The following is a 7474-nucleotide window of genomic DNA, read 5'->3' as shown; positions in this document are numbered from 1 at the left end:
TTTTATTCATTAGCATTGGAAGGAAAACAAGCATTCAGCACACATCCAGCGCCCACTATGTTTGAAGGAGGAGTGATGTTTGACACATAAATGCATCAGTGGGGAAGGCCGCATTTAACTTGCCTTGTTTGGGCCCAGCCCTGGAACTAAACTAGTTTGTCTTGTACTTTTTTTTTTTTTTTCTTTTTGGTCTGAGTGGCAGAAAGCCCAGAAATGTAAGTTTGTATTGCCAAGAGATGGCTCTAAATACAGGGCTGGGTGGGCAGGAAGGCTATTTCCTTATGAATGCAACTGACGTGTGTGGCGTACTCCTCGCCACCCTCCATTGGGAAGGGAGAGCTTGGCTCTGCTGCACCCAGAGTATGTGGCTCCACTGGAGGAATTTAGAAACATGAGCCCGGGCAGGTCTGCTTTGCTCTCACATCTCCAGCCAAGATAATGCAGATCAAACAGTTACTACCTTGCTGTTTCTATTCTTCAGGATTTAGGAGTATAATTAAACAGGCAACAATGACCAGCTTGCAGAGACTGGGAAGAAAGCATTGTGTATACCTTGTTTAAACACAGATTGTTTATAAAAGGTATAACACACACTGCTGTGCCTTGTGTTTGGTGGAAATACAGGGGGATTTTTTAGGCTGCTCTCTGCCAGGCAGCCTTGAAAATTGAGTACTTTTCTTTGCCCTTTCCTACCTGTTTACTCTAGATGCAACTGAAAAGGAAATAGAACTGGTGGGATTATGAGACTCACTTGAAAAGGCAAACTTTAAAGGATTGTTTTTTCATTTTTCCCAAAAAGCAAAGCAGACCTGCATCATAAAGAGCTTAGTTCAAAAATTCCTACTGTTCTCTTGCCTTCAGCAATTAAATCAAATTTACTTTGAAACCTCAGCTTACAAATCAGACTGCCCCAAAGGGATAAAGAGAGTTGGTTTAATCATTGTTTTGGTCCAGTTCCTTGATAAAGGTTTACTTTATCTCACTTCAGTTTTTTTTTTGTTTTGCTTTTTGTCTTTTTTCCTTGGCAGTGGATATAAAATGACAGCTTTGCAGATTAACAGTGATTTGATTTTTATGGTAAGAGCTCATTATGCCTAAGGAAATACTGCAGAGTGGCCAGTGCATGTTATATAATGAAATCATCTGTGTTGAATATATTAACATTGAGCAATTAAATTCGGCATGTAGTAGCTTCTAAAACCCAGTGCTTCTTAACAAGAGACCATTAACTCAGTAACAAGCAATGGAAGGATCTCAGCTCAGGAGAATCCTGGCTGGCAGACAGCAAGCCCTCCTGTTCACTCACACCTCCCCTAAGAGAGCAAAGTGATGATCCCATGGGGACCCGCTCCATAGCTGGTGACTTGTGATGCCTAACGACCACACTTGAACATCAAGATGCTAAGAATTTTTAGTGTAGTTTTAGATTCTATTGACTGGGGAAATGCAAAGAAGACACAGCTACTAGGAATGTATTAATGTTTTTATATGATCTTTAGTGTATTGATTATATTATCTCACGTGTATGTTTGGAAAATGCCACAAATACAGAGTGTAGGCCAGACAGTGCTTGCTTTGTAATTAGCCGTCACTAAATATTTTGGACCTTAAATTAACCTGTGTTGAGGCCCAGGATGATGGTTAGTGTCAGAGCAAGCTGGCAGAAGCTTCAGGCCCACAGGCTGGAAACCAAGATGCAGTCTATTCCTGTGCCTCTTTATGGGACTCCTGTTTTGTCTGTAAACAGAGGCCGAGGAAGGCAGTTGCAGGCCGCCCCAGGAGGCGTGTCCTGGTCAGGGCGGAGTGCCCCAGCAGAGGAGCGTCTTGCAGCGTGATCACTGATGTGATTTCAGGCTAAAAGTTTAAAAACTTCCTGCAAGAACTAACATTTTCCCCTGCTGGACTTCTAGTTTGTAAACTACTTTTTTTTATGTTTCCTAAATTGAGTTTTATGCAAAAAAGGTTTGTTTTGGAGCAGTCACCCCAAGATGTCCTCAGAGATTCCACTGACCTCCCTGAAGCCACGCTGTCTGCTGCGGTCACCAGCTGTGGCTGCTGGACACGTGGGACGTGGCTGGCTGGATTTGGGATTGTACTGCAGGTTTAAAATGCATGCTGGATGCTGAAGAGTTGTAAGGGAAAAACAATGTAAAGTAGTTTTTTCCTAGATTTATTTTATTCATTTGAAAGGCAGAGTGACGGGGAGAGAGAGAGTGAGCGATCTTATTCACTGGTCACGCCCCAGATGGCCTCAAGGTCAAATGCAAGAGCTAGGAGCTCCATCCAGATCTCCCTGTGTGTGGCAGGGATCCAGGTACGTGGGCCCTCTTCCGCTGCCTACACAGACACATTAGCAGGGAGCTAGATAAGAAGTAGAACAGCCGAGACTCAAACCGGCTCTCCGATATGGGATGCTGGTGTCACAGGTGGTGACTTTTTAAAAAGAGTTATTTATTTGCTTGAAAGGCAGAGCTACCGAAGAGGCAGAGGCAGAGAGACAGGTCTTCCGTCTGCTAGTTCACTACCCAGATGGCTGCAACTGCCAGAGCTGCACCCATCTGAAACGAGGAGACAGGAGCTTCTTCCGGGTCTCTCACACAGGTGCAGGAACCCAAGAACTTAGGCCATCTTCTGCTGCTTTCCCAGGCCATAGCAGAGAGCTGGATCGGAAACGGAGCAGCCGGGACTCAAATCAGCACCCATATGGGATGCCAGCACCGCAGGCAATGGCTTTACCCGCTACGCCACAGCACCAGCCCCAGGTGGTGATTTAATCTGCTGTGCTACAATTCCAGTTTCACATAAAAGATCTTAATATGAATTTTGATTACACATTGGAATAGTTTGCCTCAGTTGTACTAAATAAAATTCATTAATCCAGTTAATTTCTCTTTCCCTTTCTCAGTGTGACTACTAGAAAATTCAAAATTACATATGTGGCTTGCCTTCTCTTTCTACTGGGCAGTGCTGCCTTAGAACTGACAAAGTCCCAGGCCTCTGAGACACTGAGAGTGAGAAATAAAACCCAGCCTCCAGACCCACACGAAGTGGCAGTCAGATTGGATGCCTGTGGATGGCCCTGAGGCATCATTGCCAGCACCGACCCTGATCTGCATTGCAGCTGGTACAGGGTTGTATTCAGAAGCAGTATGAGACTGTGCCTTGGCTAAGTAGGAAAGAATGCCCCACACTCTTGGCCTGATCTTCCTTCCCACCAGGTGGAATGTTTGCTTTTGTTTGAATTTATTTGAGAGGAAGAGAGATGGACACAAAGACCAACGAAGAGAGCTTGCATCTGCTGGGTCCATCCACTGGTTCGCTCCCCAAATGCTCACAGCAGCTGTGGCCGGGCTAGGTTGATGTTGGGAGTCAGGAACTCCCACAGTGGGTTCTTGGATCCAGCTCATCAAATTGTTATCTGCTGTCTCCCCAAGTGTGCATTAGCAGGAAGCTGGAATCCGGAGTGGAGCATAGTCCACTATGGAATGTTGGTATCCTAACTGCTATCTTAGCTGCTAGGCCAAATACACATCTCAGGATTTCTTGATTTTTCTAAAGCACAGTAAAGTCAAGAAGCTTCTGGGGCATAGGACTAAGTTAAGGTGATTCTGTTTGAAGGAATGCCTTCCAGGAATTTATACAGTGTAGGTGAAGGAGAGACACACACCTGAAATGATCCAGTCTGGCCTGGCCCAGCCTCATGAATCACCTCTGGTAAAAAGGGAATGGAGAAAGTCCATCCCTGGCTCAGTTACTGATACCACAAGATTGGGTTGCAGGTGCCCCCCCCCCCAGAATGCTGACTGCCTTTTATTAAATGCTAGCTATGGGACGCACACTAGGCTTCTCAGTGCATTCAAAGAGTAAATAAGAATAGACAATCCCTTAAAAGGATCATAATCTCCTAGAGGAGTAAAGACCATTTTTCCTTGGAAGGTAATTAAAATCCTTCAGTACCCACAGGGGCGTGGCTCCAGGACACCCTTGTGGGTACCAAAATCCATGAATGCTCAATTCCCTAATATAGGACAGCATAGTGTTCACGTGTAACTTGCACACATTGTCTCGCGTACTTTAAATCATCTCTACATTATGTATAATACATAATACAATGTAATTTCTATGCAAATGGTTTTCTTTAGGGAATCGGGAGAAGAAAATTACATCTGCACATGTGTAGTAGAGATCTAATTCCTTATTTTCTAATATTTTCTGTCTCCAGTTGATTGATAGATACAAATGGTAGTCTTTAGGAAGTAGACAGAGTCTCAGCTCACACCTCGCTCATTAGTAGACAGTCCTAGACAGCAGATTGCTTTATTTGGGTGTTGCTTATGACTAAGAAGATGACCCCCCCCCCAAAAAAAAAAACCCTGTTCATTGATTTGTCTTTTTTATTATTATTGTTTGACAGGTAGAGTCATAGAGAGAGAGAGAGAGAGAGAGAGAGAGAGAGAGAAAGGTTTTCCTTCTGTTGGTTTACTCCCCAAATGGCCGCTATGTCCAGCGCTGTGCTGATCTGAAGCCAGGTGCTTCTTCCTGGTCTCCCATGCGGGTGCAGGGGCCCAAGCACTCGGGCCATCCTCCACTGCCCTCCTGGGCCACAGCAGAGAGCTGGACTGGAAGAGGAGCAACTGGGACCAGAACCTGGCACCCATATGGGATGCCGGTGCCACAGGCAGAGGATTAACCAAGTGAGCCATGGTGCCGGCTCCCTGTTGGTTGATTTGTACACCTAAGTGCATTTCTTAGTACGTATACCGTATTTGAATCAATTTTTTTAAAAAATTGGTTTAGGGCAGTTAAGATACCAACTGAGATATACACCTTCCATATTGGAGTGCCTGGATTTGATGCCTGGCTGCAGCTCTGATTCCAACTTCCTACCAGTACTGATCTGAGGAGGCAGTGGTGATAGCTCAGTTACTCTAGTCCTTACTGCCCACACGGCAAACCTGACCGTGTGCAGACATCTGGGTAATGAACCAGCAAGTGGGAGCTCTATCTACTTCTCCACCTCTAAGAGAAGGAGAAAGTGGAGGAGAAGGAGAAGAGAGGAAGGAGGAGAGTCCAGTGGGGAAAATTGCTTTAGACTTTTAGTTTGTTCACTGATGAGTCCCCGGCTTCAAGAACAACGACTGGAAGTGCTGGGTGCTGAACAGATATAGAATGACTTACCATTTGGATGGCACTGCCCTTTCCCTTCCTGACTGTGTCTCCTGGAAGAGGCCTCGAAACTGAAGATGTCTTCAAACTGGCCAACTTCTTTCCTCCCTTCCTTCTTCCTTTCTTAATTTTCTTCCAAAATTTGGAGACTTTGCTGACTCTAAACCAAGTGTGTCTCGTCAGTCTTCCCCCTTCTAGAATTTTCTCCTCTTGTCCTTTTTCCACTCAAGGACAAGTTGTTTTCTTTCTTGTTACTTCCTAAGGCCATCGCATATTCCCCTACCACCTCAACTAATCTAAGATGTGAATTTTATGCAGTAGTTGGGGGCGGGGGTGTTGCCAATGTGTTGGTTTGTGCCCATGGCTACCTTGTGAGATCTTTGCAGGGCAGAATTAGAACTCCAAGGTCAAAAGGCTGGTTGCCTGCAAGCATGAAGGTGTTGAGGATGGTCTTCACCCAGATGCCTTGGGCCCTCAGGTAGCTGTCTTCCATTACTGATCAGTTTGTCCTCCAAGGAATGAAGAAATCCTTTGTTCTTGCTTCACCATATACACCCGCCGTGTTCACGTGAGGGGGCTCTTGAGCACACCCAGGTTGAGGACAGTGCTCCATTGACTTTGCATGGAATCCACTTTTTTACTTTTTTTTTTTTTTTTTTTTTTGACAGGCAGAGTGGATAGTGAGAGAGACAGAGAGAAAGGTCTTCTTTTACCGTTGGTCCACCCTCCAATGGCCGCTGAAGCCGGCACACCACGCTGATCCGAAGCCAGGAGCCAGGTACTTATCCTGGTCTCCCATAGGGTGCAGGGCCCAAGCACTTGGGCCATCCTCCACTGCACTCCCTGGCCACAGCAGAGAGCTGGCCTGGAAGAGGGGCAACCGGGACAGAATCCGGTGCCCCGACCGGGACTAGAACCCGGGGTGCTGGCGCCGCAGGCGGAGGATTAGCTTAGTGAGCTGCGGCGCCAGCCGGAATCCACTTTTATTAGATACATCATCAGGGTGTATGCTTGCCATTGGTTTTGGAAGGAGCATCTTTATGTTACAACATGTTTTTTCTAACAACCCAGGAAACCTCTCTTACACTGACCATAATGTAGACATTTCTGGAGTGTAACAGTAGGAGTGTTACTCTATTGAACAGCTGTTGCAGCCTCCCAATAGGAAAATGAAGTGCTCTAAACATTTTTTCAAAATATATTTCAGTGGTTCAGGGTTCATGTGGTTGGAGTGGCTTTCATCATAATTGCTGATGCAATCATGAGGGCCTTCAGAAGTTGGCCTAAGTGCACACCGCAGAACGAGGATGTGCTGAATGTGGTCTGTGTGTCTCTAGTGACATCCTTTATCCAAGTCAGGAGTGTGGCAGTATTTGGAAAGAATAATTTTCTAAGCGCTTATTCCCAGCCCCTACTACCCATTTCCATTTTTTTTTGTTTGTGTACACTATAAAATAAAACAGCAAATGCAGATCAAAAGTCTTTCAACACAACCAGTGTTTCCTGTACTAATTAGTAGTCCTGGCCACTTATAGTATAAACTATATTCAAGCTCCATGCACAGAATTTTTCAATTACATTGAAAAACATTAAGAGTTTAGTGGGTTGCAGAATTGTAAGAATCTTGGTTGTTGGGGAGCCCTTTGCATGCTTTGAGGCCACTGTGGCCTACCCCAGAGATGCACCACAGACTGTGAATGTAGCAAATCCCAGACACTTGACTGGAAGTCAGAATTGGCCCATATGATTAAGAACAATTTACGGCCGGCGCCGCGGCTCACTAGGCTAATCCTCCGCCTTGCGGCGCCGGCATACCAGGTTCTAGTCCCGGTCGGGGCGCCGGATTCTGTCCCGGTTGCCCCTCTTCCAGGCCAGCTCTCTGCTGTGGCCAGGGAGTGCAGTGGAGGATGGCCCAAGTGCTTGGGCCCTGCACCCCATGGGAGACCAGGAGAAGCACCTGGCTCCTGCTTCGGATCAGCGCGATGCGGTGGCCATTGGAGGGTGAACCAACGGCAAAGGAAGACCTTTCTCTCTGTCTGTCTCTCTCTCACTGTCCACTCTGCCTGTCAAAAAAAAAAAAAAAAAAAAAAAAAAAAAAAGAGCAATTTATTCAATTACCCAACTTCTTCAGGCAGAAAGCTGGCAGCCTTGGATTGAGGAAGCAGATATAGAAGCCCCGATTAAGCACATGTGTTATAAAGACAATATAAACTAGATCCAAGACTACACAATGACTTCGTGGTTCAGTGTTTTTGTTCTTAAAATGGAACTGTTGTTTTCTTTTTGTCATAAAGGACTTCATGAACTG

General features: G+C 45.7%; 1 protein-coding gene across 2 annotated transcripts in view; it reads left to right on the top strand.

Annotated features, from left to right (window-relative positions):
* Positions 1-7474, top strand: part of ZNF704 (zinc finger protein 704) — a 247423-nt gene that overhangs the window by 129062 nt on the left and 110887 nt on the right. The window lies entirely within an intron of this gene.

Source organism: Oryctolagus cuniculus, chromosome 6 (genome assembly GCF_051225735.1).
Source record: "Oryctolagus cuniculus isolate XC-2025 breed Fujian yellow rabbit chromosome 6, ASM5122573v1, whole genome shotgun sequence".
NCBI lineage: Eukaryota > Metazoa > Chordata > Mammalia > Lagomorpha > Leporidae > Oryctolagus > Oryctolagus cuniculus.
This window is presented reverse-complemented; position numbering and strand designations above follow the sequence as displayed.